Here is a 14,997-nt window from a genome sequence, read left to right on the forward strand (position 1 = left end):
AAAAAATTGTCTGCAACCCAGGAAAGAAAATAGCGGCAACAACAACAATATGAGCTTCTTCCCAATTCTCTCAATCCCTCTTCCCAATTCTTCAAAGTTTCTTGTTCTTCCTTCATCTCATAATCAAAACCACCATGGCCATTCATGCCTTCACCAACCCATTAATGGAACAACAACAACAACACAACTCAACAATTGTCAATAACACTACCTAGCAAACAACAATCAACATCACATAACAGGCTGTTTGGCGTGGGGATGTTTTTTATTTTCCTGCTTTTTTTTCTCTGTTAGTGAGCAGGCTTTTGAAACTATGCTATAACAAATACTGCTACTGTTACAGAGAAGAGAGAAGATGAAGCAACAGTGGCTATGGCGGAAACTCAAACAAGAAAGGCTCAGCAGAATACATCTACGACGATTTCAAGGCTCAGCAAAATTTTTTGGAACGTTTCATCTCCCTTCTTTCACTATTTCGCAGATCTCTCAAAATTCATTCTCCATTTCAAAGATTCTTTCTTTCACATGGAACCGATTCAATCCAACGAATTTCATAATGAACCACAAACCCTAATCCCAAAGCAACAAGAAGATTCAGTAATGGAAGATGCAAACGATTCTTTGTTCGATTCCACACATTTAAATTTACACAGGCCCATTTTTTGAAGGATGATTAACATGATTTTGAAGGTGAAGATGATGAATACAATTGATTTTTCCAGATTTATGAGTTTTTGCATTTTATTATTTCTTTTATTTATTTATTTAATTATGTAAATAATTATTTGGTATTTTTTTAATTGTTAATTTATTAAATGCCACTAGTCGTCCATTGATTGGCCACTTGGGTTTTGACCTAGTCAAAATTGAAAGGGGCCACCGAGTTGCAAAAGGGGGTGAAGTTGGGGGGCTGGAAAGTCATTTTTTTTAATAGGGGGCCAAAATCGCTACTTTGCGAAACTTAGGGGGCCAAAAGTGCATTTTAGCCAAAAATAAAAGACCATAAACCTCCTAGTGACCAACTCAAGTAGTTCCAGACTTCCAGGGATGAACATAAAGGCAAGAATATGCTATAACCTTGTAACCACTTCTCTGCCCTTGGCTTGCACACCATAAAAACAAATGTCATACTTGCTATAATACTAAGCTTGCTTTATTATTATGGCTTAATTGCACTTTTGACCCCCTATCTTTCCAAAACTTGCGGTTACAGCTCCCTAACTAATTTAAATACAAAACGGCCCCCTAAGTATTGAATCTTTAGCAGTTTTGGCCCCCAACGCTGACGTGGCACCCTAAAGAGGTGCCACGTGTCATTTGTTTTTATTTTTTTTTGGCCTTGGGGGGCCAAAACTGCCAAAGATTCAATACTTAGGGGGCTGTTTTATATTTAAATTAGTTAAGGGGCTGTAACCGCAAGTTTTGGAAAGATAGGGGACCAAAAGTGCAATTAAGCCTATTATTATCTATAGATAGATTTGCGAGTTTCAAATTTTAGCAAACCTTGTTTATCTGATGCTGATTTTGTGTTGTGATTGTGACCATTACCGCAACAATGGCAAGCTCCCTCTCCTTTCAATCATGTAGTCTCAATACCACCTCCTCTTGCTCAAATTCCATCAGGATTGCTGTCTCGTGTAGCACCGCCATCGCTGTCTCAACCTTCAATGCTGTAGGACTGCAATCATCGCAGTCTCATGATTCAATTCCATCAGGACATCTGCCTCGTGCTTTTCTATCGCGGTCTAATGCTTTTCTACCAAGATGTCTGTCACCGCCATCATCGCCACCTCATGCTTCAATTCCATCAGGACATCTGCATCGTGCTTTTCTATCAAGACGTCTGTCACCGCCATCATCGCCTCATGGTTCTCTATCAGGACGTCTGTCACCTCCATCATTGCCGCCTCATGCTCCAATTCCATCAGGGGGCGAACTGCTTCCACCTTCTTCTTCAAGCATTGCATTTGGCTCCAGCAAGAGCACGTTTAACTATGAGGAGTTCGTGCGCGCAACGGATTGCTTCTCTGATCGCTAACTACCTAGGAATAGGGGGATTTGGATCTGTACACAAAGGTATTCTCCCTGATGGTAAAGTGGTTGCTATTAAGAAGCTGAAAGCTGGTAGCGGACAAGGGGAACGCGAATTTCAAGCTGAAGTTGGGATTATTAGCCGTGTTCATCACAGACATCTTGTCTCTCTTGTTGGATACTGCAGCACTGGTTCTGAGAGGCTACTTGCTTATGAGTTTGTTCCTAACAATACATTGGAATTCCATTTACACGGTACATTTTTGAACTGCAGGACAAGGACGAACAACAATGGATTGGTCAACAAGACTGCAAATTGCTTTAGGATCCGCAAAAGGACTTGCATATCTTCATGATGATTGTATGTTCTGTACTTTTGACTGTCATGTTTTTCAGCCTCTGCTAGTTTCTGTCAAACTGATTGTTTATTGTAAATTTCTGTGTTTGTTCAGGTCATCCTAAGATCATTCACCATGATATTAAAGCTGCTAACATCCTTCTTGATTTTATGTTTGAAGCAAAGGTATATTCTATTATACGTCTTCCTTGTGGTAGTGATGATGCACTATTTAAAAAATTCTTAGTTTAATTCAGTATCAAATTTCTGTTGACAGGTTGCAGATTTTGGTATTGGAAAGACTACTTCTGATTTCAATACTCATGTTTCTACTCGAGTGTTGGGAACTTTCGGGTATAAGCAAATTTATTCCCTTCCTCTAGAAATTTGGATATCGGGATGAAATGTAGTTTGTTGTTCATATCTGCTATTGTTTGCTCATAGATTGAATGAAGTGTCTGAAAACTGCCATATAGGGGTTTTGAAGTTTTGAACTGCATTAACCATTTAAATTGTTGTCGAAATTTGTTGTTAAATGTTTGTGTCAACATGTATATCATTTATGATATATTAAGCTCATGAATTATCAATTGCTGCTTACAGGTATATGGATCCAGAATATGCTGGTAGTGGACAACTTACTGACAAATCAGATGTTTTCTCTTATGGAGTCGTGCTCCTTGAGTTGTTAACAGGACGAGTGTCGATTGATAAAGCTAACCCTCACATGCACGTTAGTTTGGTTGAGTGGGTAAGTGTTATACCGCCATATAGAGTTTATATGTTACTCCCTCCTTCTTCTCATAATAACCGACTCATTTTTGTGTGTATCTTTCTTTTATAGGATGATAACAAGGTTCCATAGGATAAGGAATGCTAACATTAAAACTTGTGTATTCAACACATCAAAACTTTAAAAAGGAACTTTATTTACATAGAATTTATAAATTATTTCCTCTTTTGAATCATACCCTAGCATAACCCTAACTTTTAACTACAACCATCTTTTATCATCACAGGCTAGGCCTTTTCTCATGAGTGCTTCAAAGGAAAAAATTACCTGGTTGATCCAAGGCTTCGGAATGAATTTGACCATAATGAGATGACTCGTATGGTAGCATGCGCTGCAGCTTGCACACGTCAGTCAGCAAAGGATCGACCAAAGATGAGCCAGGTAATGTGAAGAATTTGTTTTATCGTTTACCCTACCTGTTTATTTTCAACTGTCCTGTTTATTTGTACTCTGTTTATTTCTCTGTTTCAAAATGAATATTACCTCTATTCTTAAATATAAAACTCTTTTGGCAAAATCACGGGAAGTAAGAAAGTTGATATTTGTATTAAAGTTGTTTATAATCATCATTGTTTTTACAATTTTGGTACATAGTTATTAATTGAAAGATATAGTTGGAAAGGAAAAAAGTGAAATTCATTTCAAAATAATTTTTTCTTCTTCTAAATAATACTCATTTCGAAACATGTTGTTTAGTGAATAATAAACTTATCTATTTATTCTCGATAGACAAATAGATGTAACAAGACTATTTTTTTGTGTAACATAACCATAAAAGACAATGAAAAATGAATAGATGTAGTATCAAGTATTAATAAGCCAAACTCATATCTGATTATACGACACATAAGGCAAAATACATTGCCTGATTTAATTGGAAATGTAGAATCTTGAATTATATAATATTCATTTATTTGCCACATATTTTTTTATACCTCTCCATTAATGTCAGGATTTAGTTCCAATATGTCAGTGTTATTCTATAAATGCAATGCATATATTTTGACATGAATCTTACTACAATTTTTTAAGGGAGCTTCTACGGTACAGTCAGGAAATTGACTTTTTTGAAAAAGTTAATTTTGATTTTAATGTTTGATTCATTTTTAAATTGTTGATTACTGATTAATGATCAATAGTAATTCATCTAGTAATGCTTGCAACATACTGGACTTACATGTACTATTTTATCGTTGGAATATTTAACATGCAAACATAGTTGATGATATTATGTGATAGTCTTAAATGTTACACTTTGTGGGGTGTTACGCTTATAACAAGGTAGGATAAAATTAGATTAAGTGTAGTCTTGTTAATCTGATGAATTGATGATACTATGAGGACTGAACTTTTGATGTCATTGTACAAACAGTGGGGTGTTACTCATTACATTTTTGATGTCATTCTTATGACTTCACCAAAAAAGCCATTCTTATGAATTCACCATAGAATTTTTCATTTTTTAATTGAGTTCATGCTATACACCTATATCCTTCTATATTTGACCATATTTTAAGTCTAAAAATCATATATACTAGGTTGTGCGAGTTCTGGAAGGAGCTTTGTCAATAGCAAATCTTAATCTTAATCAAGGGGTTACACGTGGACCCAGCAGGGGTTACAGCAGAGACTGCAATAGTCAGCAAGAAAACATGACAAAGTTGAAGTTGAAAAAAATAGCATCAGACATCAAAGGGAAATTGAAATGGAAATGAGTGAAGGTGAGAAAAAAAACACAAGAAGGGGGGGTTGAATTGTGTTTTGAAAAATTCTTCGTTTCTCCTAAAAACTGAACACACTGATCAGAAGCTAAGTGAGACAGCTTCTGAAGTGATAATCAGAATCTAAATGCAGCGGAATAAAACAGAGAGAGAGAAGAAGAAAGACACAAAGCAATTATACTGGTTCCTTCCACAATCCGGAAGTAGTCCAGTCCCCCTTGCACTTCCAAGGAGATTTCACTATGAGTAATATCTGATTACAAATGCTCAAGCACACAAGCAAGAGACTTCCAATGCTCAAGCACACAAGCAAGAGACTTCCTTTGCTCAAGAACACAATCAAGAGACTTCCTGCTCAAGCACAACTGCAAGAGACTTCCTAACTAAACAAAATTACACAGAAAATTGTTTAAGGTTGAACACTTGATATACAATCAGAGGTGCTCACAATACAAATCAGATACAGACTCAATGAACTTAAGAATTTCTAAGATATGACTTTGAGACACAGAAATTCTAAGTGAATGCAGAACAATTTCAGCAGAGATTTGGCACTTGTAAAAATGTTATGAGTCTTTCGTTCAGCGTTCATGCATTACCAAAACTCTAATTCTTCACTCCTTTATATAGAGGTGTGAAAGAGACGTTGTGAAATTGCCAGCACACCAAAGAGTCGTTGTTGAAGCTTGATCTTTCACCAATGATCTTTTGCCTGATTTGGTTGTTGTCCTATGAAGAACCAATTTGAAATCCATTCCTTATCCAAAGGAACATATATGCAGGCGAGACCGTATTCTGGAGCTGTTTTCTTGTCTTGAAGCGTGGACACAAAACAGAGTAGTGGAGAACGTGGTTGTACAATTCGTACAAAGTACAATGTCAACACTTTCGTCCAAATTGCAAGCACAAGCCTTCAAACACCTTTGAAATGACCGTTGCAAAATTCCACTAATCCTTTGTTTGTGTTTTCGAATCCAATAGACACCTTTTGCATTGATAATTCTTCAATTCTTGAATCTTTTGCAAATCCAGTTGAGATTCAGCTTCTGGTGAAATAGCTTCTGATGAGGCAGCTTCTGATGATGCAGCTTCTGATGATATGACTTCTGCAGCTTCTGATGATGCAGCTTCTGATGATATGACTTCTGGACTTCTTGTCTTCAGGAGCACTATTCTTACTTCAGAAGCGTCTTAACTTCAGGAGCACTATCCTTACTTCAGAAGCGACTTAACTTCAGGAGCGCTTTTTCCCTTCAGTAACAAGTTGCCTTCAGGAGCGTCCAAGCTTCAAATTTTTGTTGTTTCCTTTGCTCTTTATTTGCTCATTCAGAACCAATGATGATGTAACTTTATAATTATGGTCCTGTACACTTGAACAAATATTAGCTAGTCCAATTTACAATTTTTAATACCTTGTTATCATCAAAACTCTTTAAGGTTCATTGTTAAACACATTTTGTTCCAACAATCTCCCCCTTTTTGATGATGACAAACAAAAGTATTTAAAATTTATTCAATTGTTGTTAATCTAATTAACAAGTTGACTTTGGGGTTCTGAGGTTTGTAAGCTCAGAATCTGAGGTTTGTAAGCTCAAACTCCCCCTGAGTCTGATAGTCTTTAAGGTGAGGTTTGTAAGCTCCCCCTAAGTTCTATCCAGGTTAATTAAATTCATTTTTCGCACAATAAAAATATCAGAGCTTTAAAAAATTGAATCATTGAAAGAATTAACTTATAGATAAGAAGAATGGTTCAATTAATTTTACTTGAATTTTGATACTTCTTCGTTCGTTCATAGCTTATACCAATAAGGTAAAAAAAATGATAGAAGTTTTTCAAAAATTTCAAGTGCCATTAATGTTAATGGGGCTCAGAGCCTTTAAATACTTGTCACATATACTCCCCCTTTTGTCATTATCAAAAAAAATGATATAAAAAATAAGCATAAAAGACAAAAAGATTTGAGAAAAACTTAAACATGAGAGAGTATACTAAGAAATTAACTAAATAAATCAGACCAAAGTATATGAACATGAATATCCAAATATCAGAAGCAACTAAGCAGTCAGAGTTATTTAAGCATTCAGAAGCATAGAAAAATAAAACAGGATGGTTTCAGAAGCAAGGACTAAAAAATTTAAAACACACAGCAAACAAAAGATAACACTAAGGTGTGCAACTAATGGTTGGTTTGTTGTTGTTTCTTCATCTCCTCCATTTCTTCAATTTTCTTCTGCAACAGTTCTTCAAGCTGTTGTTGCCTCTGGAGAAGAGCTTGTTCCCTTTCTCTAGCCTCTTGCTGCTGCTGTGCCATCTGTTTCTTTAGAAGCTTACACAACCTTGCTTCTCTGGTCAAGTAGTCCGTTTCTAAGAAGAAAGGCTGGTTTGCCAGAAGCAGTGTAGAACTTCTTACTCTGAGACTCTGATTCAGTTTTTCCATAAGCCTTCTGACTGAAGCTTGCTTGACTCTGATGCACTTAGCCTTTATGTTTTCAATGAGCTCATTTGCCCGGTTCTAAAGAGATGCCCAGGAGTCTTCATATGCGTTGGTGAGATCAATTGACCTTCTTTGATTCACCAGATTATGCATTTGACTAAGGATTGTCAGAAGCTCAGCATTTATATATCCAGATTCCAGGATGTTTGTGGGTGGTTGTTCAAGAGTTTCAAGATCAGAATCACTGATTTCCAGGTCTTGAACAGGGTTAGGAACAGGAATGGTAAAGTGTGTTTGTGTGTTTGAAGATGAGGGCTAGTCAGAAGCAATGTGTGCGGTAGAGGTTGAGGCTTGGACATTGACTTGAGAGTTGTCAATATCCATGGGAGTTGGTTGTGGGGAGTGTTCAATTTCAGTTGATGGTTGTTGTGGTGAAGTTGATGTATGAGTGTTGAGTTGGGGGTCAATGGTAGCTGTTGGTGATTGTGGGGGTGTTGTGGGTTTATGTGGTTCAGGTGTTTGTTGATGGGGGTTTTCTGAAACAACATTTTCAGAAGCAGCTGCTTTTGGAGTTGTTTCAGAGGCCTTTTCTGAGGTAGATTCAACATTTGGTAACTCACCTCAGTAGTGGAGAGCAAGACTGTCTAAGACAGAAGTGTCTTCTATTGGTTCAGGTACTGATGGTGAAGAGGGTGAAATGGGGATAGAGGTGACTGGAATCTGGATTACCTGAACTGCAGGGCCAGCTTCAGAAATGATCTTCTGTGGACCCGCAGCTTAAGGAACTACTTCTGAAGTTCCCTCTTCTGGAGCATCCTCCATAATAATCATCATTTCTTCATCCTCATTGTCTTCAGTAGACTTACCAGCAATGGCTCTTACTTCAGCCAATTTCTCTTTGAAGTACCTATCACAATCTTCCATACCCAGAGCCTTGAGCTTTTCATCTCTTTGATGAGTGTATTGTGCTTTTAGATCCTTTTTGTCTGATATAAGATCAGAAGCACGTTCATCTGCCATCCTTTTCCTTATTGGAGTCATCTCAACCGTAGGACTCACAAGTTGAAGGGGAGCCTTCTTCTTCTTCAGCTTGGGCTCAGCCTCTTCTTTCTCTATATCTTCAAAAGCTTGCTCCAGCTGCTCTTTGGTGATTACCAAATCTGCCTTACCTTTTCTTCTTTTCTGAGGAATAGAAGCAGCACCAATCTTCTGCATCTTTCCTTTATCCTTGGCAGAAACAGATTTAGCATCAGACTTAGCAACTTTTTGCTTCTCAGTTATAGCAACAGCAGCTTCTGACACAGTACTAGTTCTGGCCCTTTTTCCTTTAGCAAGAGCAGCTTCCTCCTGAGAATTTGCAACTTCTTCCAAGACGTACTCAGCAACTGATTGAACTAGGAAATCAGAGTCACTTTCCTTAAAGATGGGAGGAAAGTCCCTGATTATCTCAGTTTCAGCAGTTGTCAACTCTAACCACTTCTCATCTTTAGGGGCTTCCTTGATGAACTTCATAGAGCATAAGCTCCTGCTACTGATAGTCCTTTCAGCAGTAGAGACATCGAAACATCTATCAGAAGCATTCCTTGTCCTCTTTAAGAACTCCAGCACCCTTCCTTGAAAAAAGATTTCAGACAGCAATCTCCCATAGGGTACTTGTTTTCTTCCTCTTATAGTGCTTTCGTTTATGGCCCAGCAGAGATGATCCATTACATATCTGGGGAAGTTTATCTTTTCCAGAATAGCCATGAAGTAAATTGCTAGCTTCTGTTGGTTGTTGGGTTGGTCAGACCCTCCTGCTCTTTGAAAGAAGCAATCATTACTGAATTTCACCAACATCCTGTTGTGAATCTCCATTTCAGAAGGCTTGGCATCTTTCTTCCCACCCAGAAGAGTGTTGTAGTAACCTTGTAGCAGGACATCTTCCTTCCTGACTATTTCTTGGAATCTACCCTCTGCATGCATTCTACAAGCTTTAGCTATAACGTCCTCAGTGATGGTTATAGGAATGCCCATCACTTCAGACCTTATTTCTAAGCTATCAAATGATGTAGGATTCATATCCATGGCCATTTTCCCTTTCTTTGACCCTGCTTGTTTGCTTACAACTTTTGCAGGCTTTTCATTGTACACTTCAGCTTTTAACCAAAAGTCCTTGACCAAGTTCACATATGTTGGCCCATTTAGCATCTTGAAATACTCAGACAGCATCTGAGTCTCTATCAATCCTTCCATGTTTACTTCGTACTTCTTGAGTGAAGCAAAATCCACCGGTGACTCTACTTGAACTATTAAGGATTCCCATGGAATATCCATAGTCTTCTCTTTGTAGATGGACCCAGATCCTGGTACGCTTTGCATGGTTGATGTAGATTCTGAAACTTTTGAGCTTGATGATGCCATTTGATGATAGACGAAGATTTGAAGAAGATGAAGATTTTAGGGTTCTAAGGTTGAGAGAATGCGCTTACTTCGCAAGAGGTTTGAGAGCAAATGTGTTTGTTGTGAGTGAGTAGTGTGTGAATTGTCAAAGTGTTAAAAGTAAAACGATTGCAATTCAAAAGAGACAAACAAACATAACATTAATGACAAAATTGGGGGCGCGTGAAAAGTACTTTCAAAGCTTTTAAATCATCATTGCCCTTTTAGTTATACACCAACACATACAGGCCACGTAAGAAGTTCACAGAGTAACTACCAAGTTAGTGGGCCAGAAGTTACTTTTTAAAAGGTAACTTCCAACGTTTCCACTAATTCAACTATTCAGAAGCAACAAATCCAGCTTCTGGACTTCAGATGCTGACGTCATCATCAGAAGCGAGTTTTCCTCAGAACCTCAATAAAGAGCTTCTGATGGACTACCGCTTCTGAACTGACTTCAGAACCTAAAACCCTATTCAGGAGCAAGCAAGCATTTAATCAGATACAAAGTGCATGTTCAAATTTTTCTTTATAAAATCAAATCTTTCAACAGTTAAAGGCTTAGTAAATATATCAGCCCATTGATTTTCAGTATCAATGAATTGTATATCTAAAATTCCTTTTTGAACATAATCTCTGATAAAATGGTGTTTGATTTCAATGTGCTTAGCTCTTGAATGCAAAATTGGATTTTTAGACAAACAAATAGCAGCAGTATTATCACAATAAATGGGAATACTGTTAGCAGTTATCTGATAATCTTCCAACTGATGTTTCATCCAGAGTAGTTGTGTACAACAACTTGCAGCTGAAATGTATTCTGCTTCTGTTGTAGACATAGCAATAGTTGTTTGTCTTTTGCTAGCCCAGGATATAAGATTATCACCCAGAAATTGACAATTGCCACTGGTTGACTTTCTTTCAATCCTATCACCAGCATAATCAGCATCACAGAATCCAATTAGCTTATAATCTAAGGATTTCCTATAAAGGAGCCCAAGATTAGTTGTTCCTTTCAAATACCTGAAGATTCTCTTGACAGCAGTCATATGAGATTCTCTAGGATCTGATTGGAATCTTGCACACAAGCATACATTGAATAAAATATCTGGCCTAGATGCAGTGAGGTATAACGAAGAACCAATCATACCTCTATACAGCTTCTGATCTACTTTAGCTCCTTCATCTTCTTTGCTTAAGTTACACGTAGGGTGCATTGGAGTGTTCATCACTTTACAATCTTCAAGTTTGAACTTCTTCAGAAGCTCCTTTGTGTACTTTGATTGATGAACATAGACTCCATCTTTGCATTGATTAATTTGAATGCCAAGGAAGAACTTCAGCTCTCCCATCATGCTCATTTCAAATTCATCCTGCATTAACTCAGAAAATTCCTTGCAAAGAGATGCATTAGTAGAACCAAATATTATATCATCAACATATATTTGCACAACAAGAGTATCTTTCCCAAGGGTCCTCCTGAAGAGTGTAGTATCAACCTGTCCTCTTTTAAAATCATTCTTGATTAAGAAATTACTTAGTCTATCATACCAAGCTCTGGGAGCTTGTTTCAAGCCATATAGTGATTTCTTCAGTTTAAAAACATGGTCAGGATATTTAATATCCTCAAATCCAGGAAGTTGCTTGACATACACTTCTTCTTCTATGACACCATTTAGAAATGCACTCTTGACATCCATTTGATATAATATTATGCCATGATTAACTGCATAGGAAAGAAGTAACCTGATTGCTTCCAATCTTGCAACTGGAGCAAACGTTTCAGTGTAATCAATGCCTTCTTGTTGACTATACCCTTGTGCAACAAGCCTGGCTTTGTTTCTTGTTACTTCACCTTGCTCATTCAGCTTGTTTCTGAATACCCATTTTGTTCCAAAAATGTTCTTGTGCTGAGGTTTGGGTACCAGATCCCACACATCATTTCTTTGAAATTGATTCAACTCTTCTTGCATAGCTAGGATCCATCCATCATCTGAAAGTGCTTCATCAACTGTTGTAGGTTCAATCATTGAGATTAGTCCAATCATTGACTCTTCTTGTCTGAAATGTGATCTTGTTCTTCTTGGACTATCTTTGTTTCCAATGATTAGCTCCTCAGGATGTGAAGACTTGTGTTTGAATGTGTTTCTGGGAGGATCTTCTTGATGTGAGCCATCTTGTGCTTCATCAGAAGCAGTTTCATCTTGCGCTTCTAATGTGGGTTCAGCTTCTGGACTATCTTCAGACTCAGCTATCTGATCAGGTTCTGGAGTAGCCTCAGGAACCTGTATCTCTGCAAAACTTTCACCTTGCTTTGAAGTTTTATCTTCAAGCTCCTTGTCATCAAATTTAACGTGCATAGATTCTTCAACACAAAGTGTTTCTGAATTATACACTCTGTAAGCCTTTGACCTTTCAGAGTAACCTAAAAAGATTCCTCTTTGGGCCTTGGCATCAAATTTCTTTAGGTAGAGCTTGTTGTTCAGAATGTAACATGTACATCCAAATTGATGAAAGTAAGAGATATTGGGTTTTCTTCCTTTAAAGAGTTCATATGCTGTTTTCTCCAAAATAGGTCTAATATAGATCCTGTTTTGAACATAGCATGCTGTATTCACTGCTTCTGCCCAAAAATGTTTTGGTAAATTGTTTTCATGAATCATGGTTCTGGCCATTTCTTGTAAAGTTCTATTCTTTCTCTCTACAACCCCATTTTGTTGTGGTGTTCTAGGAGAAGAGAATTCATGGAAAATTCCATGTTTTTCACAAAAAGCTTCAAATGGCTCATTTTCAAATTCTCCACCATGATCACTTCTGATTTTCAAAATTTTTGATTCTTTTTCAGATTGAATTTGAGTGCAGAAGCTACTGAATACATCACACGCAACATCTTTACTCTTTATGAATTTCACCCAAGTCCATCTGCTGTAATCATCAACAATGACTAATCCATATCTACTTCCATATAAGGATGCAGTACTTACTGGTCCAAATAAATCAATATGGAGTAATTCTAAAGGTCTTGAGGTTGAAACAATGTCTTTGGTTTTAAAAGATGATTTCACAATTTTCCCTCTCTGACATGCACCACAGTGTGCATCTGAATGATAGTCAATGTCTGGTAGCCCTTTCACAAGTTGTAACTTACTAAGCTTAGAGATTAACCTCCAGTTAGCATGTCCCAACCTTCTGTGCCACATCCATTTCTTATCATTCACTGATAGTAGGCACATCACCTTCTGATCAGCCAGTTCAGAAAAATTGATTTTATAGACATTGTCAACTCTCTTTCCTTTGAACACAATGGATTTGTCTTCCTTGTTGATTACTGTACAGTTGGGTTTTTCAAAAAGCACATCATAACCATTATCACAAAATTGACTAATGCTCAAAAGGTTATGTTCAAGACCATCTACCAACCATACATTATTAATTGAGGTAGAGGAATTACCAATAGTTCCTGTACCTATGATCTTGCCTGACTGGTTGCCTCCAAATTTCACATTTCCTCCCTCTTTCATTGTTAGGCTGAGGAACATGGACTTGTCTCCTGTCATGTGTCTTGAGCAACCACTGTCTAGGTACCATGATCTTTGCTTTGGCACTGCTCTTAGACATACCTGCATCATTGACATTTTTAGATTTAGGTACCCATTGTTCTATGGGTCCTGGAAGGTTAGTACTTAAGGCTTTACTCTTCACTTCTTGTACCTTGTGCTGTGAGTTGGGTTGCTTCTGATTAACCATCACCTTAGGTTTTGGTACTTCAGAAGCAGTAACTGTCTTCTTCTGAAACTTAGACTTCAGAGCCCCAGATTTTGGTTTCACCAGACTCTGAGGAATAGGTTCTGATCTTTTCAGGATCCTGACCTTTGAAGTCTTGGAATCAGATTTGATCATAGCCTTTGACTTAGAGTTCTTTGGCTTTGAAGTAATCTTAGCCTTAGGACTAGAAGCTTCAGGTTCTGATTGAACAACAGTTTCCAACTCAGCCCCTTCTGGAACAAAGAATGTTTTCAGACCTTCCTTGATGCATTCACAACAAGATTTTAGATTGGTTTTCTCAAGTTTCACCTCTGGAAAACCAATTCCTCTGCCATTGTTCTTGTAAATGCTATAAATCATAGAAGCCACTCTGCTTCTGTCAATGCCAAATATAATGAAATCTTCAAGAGCAATTTCATGGTTACTTAAAGGTTTTTCATTACACTTTTCTTGTAGCTTCTGACATAAGAACCTGAGCTGGTCTTCATATGTTTTACACATGAAGTCAAAGCCCCTAAGTCCTTGTTCAGAAGCTTTCAGATCCAATAGAGTTGATTTTTGCTGTTGTACCAAATCAGCATATTTTTCTTTTAAATCCTTCAACTCATTGGTTCTTACTTCAAAATGTGTAAGAAGTTCTTTAAGAGACTCAACAAGTTCATATCTGGGAATTTTGGAATATACCTCGTTTTCATCTTCTGAGTCTGAATCTGATCCAACTTCTGAAGTTGCTGTTGCTACCAACCCAACAGCTACCTTTGCATCTTCATCAGCTTCCTCTTTATCAGATCCAGATTCACTACCCAAATCATCCCAGGTTGCCATTAAACTCTGCTTAATCTGCTTCTTGAGTTTTCTTGGTTTGAATGTAGACCTTTTTGACTTATCCTTTGACTTTTCTCTTTGAAGGTCAGGGCATTCAGCAATGAAGTGTCCAGGCTTCTTACAGTTGAAGCATCTCTTCTGATCTTCTTTCTTTGAGCTTCTGGAGTTACCCCTTCTGGAGAGAAACTTTCTGTTCTTCTTGGCCAGATATTGAAGTCTGTTTGAGAGCATGGCCATTTCAGTAGCATCTGGTTCAGAATCTGAACTTGACTGTTCTTCCTCTTCAGATTCAACTACTTTGAGAGCTTTTGATGACTTGCCTTTGGATGGAAGAGCTATTGATTTACTCTTCTTAGTAGTCTCATGTTCATTAAGACTTAACTCATGAACTTTGAGAGAACTAACAAGATCTTCGACACTTAAAGTGTTTAAATCTTTAGCTTCCTCAATGGCAGTCACTTTTGGTCTCCATCTTGCAGGTAAGCTTCTGAGTATCTTTCTTACATGATCAGAAGCAACATAGCTCTTCTTTAGAATCTGTAGCCCAGAAACTAAGGTTTGAAACCTTGAGTACATCTCCTCAATAGTTTCATCATCCTTCATCTTGAATAACTCATACTGATGTACAAGCAGAAGAGCCTTTGCTTCTTTGACCTTCTTGCTCCCTTCATA

At 37.5% G+C, this 14,997-nt stretch overlaps 1 pseudogene across 1 annotated transcript; it reads left to right on the forward strand.

Annotated features, from left to right (window-relative positions):
- The first annotated feature begins 1,363 nt into the window (after positions 1 to 1,363).
- LOC146918423 (proline-rich receptor-like protein kinase PERK1) lies at positions 1,364 to 4,876 on the forward strand (annotated as a pseudogene). Its single transcript, XR_015016700.1, has 6 exons — positions 1,364 to 2,392; positions 2,484 to 2,554; positions 2,646 to 2,722; positions 2,972 to 3,119; positions 3,388 to 3,542; positions 4,700 to 4,876. The product of XR_015016700.1 is annotated as a proline-rich receptor-like protein kinase PERK1 (transcript).
- The last annotated feature ends 10,121 nt before the right edge of the window (positions 4,877 to 14,997 follow it).

Source organism: Medicago sativa, chromosome 6 (genome assembly GCF_051527215.1).
Source record: "Medicago sativa cultivar Bolivia chromosome 6, Bolivia_mono, whole genome shotgun sequence".
NCBI lineage: Eukaryota > Viridiplantae > Streptophyta > Magnoliopsida > Fabales > Fabaceae > Medicago > Medicago sativa.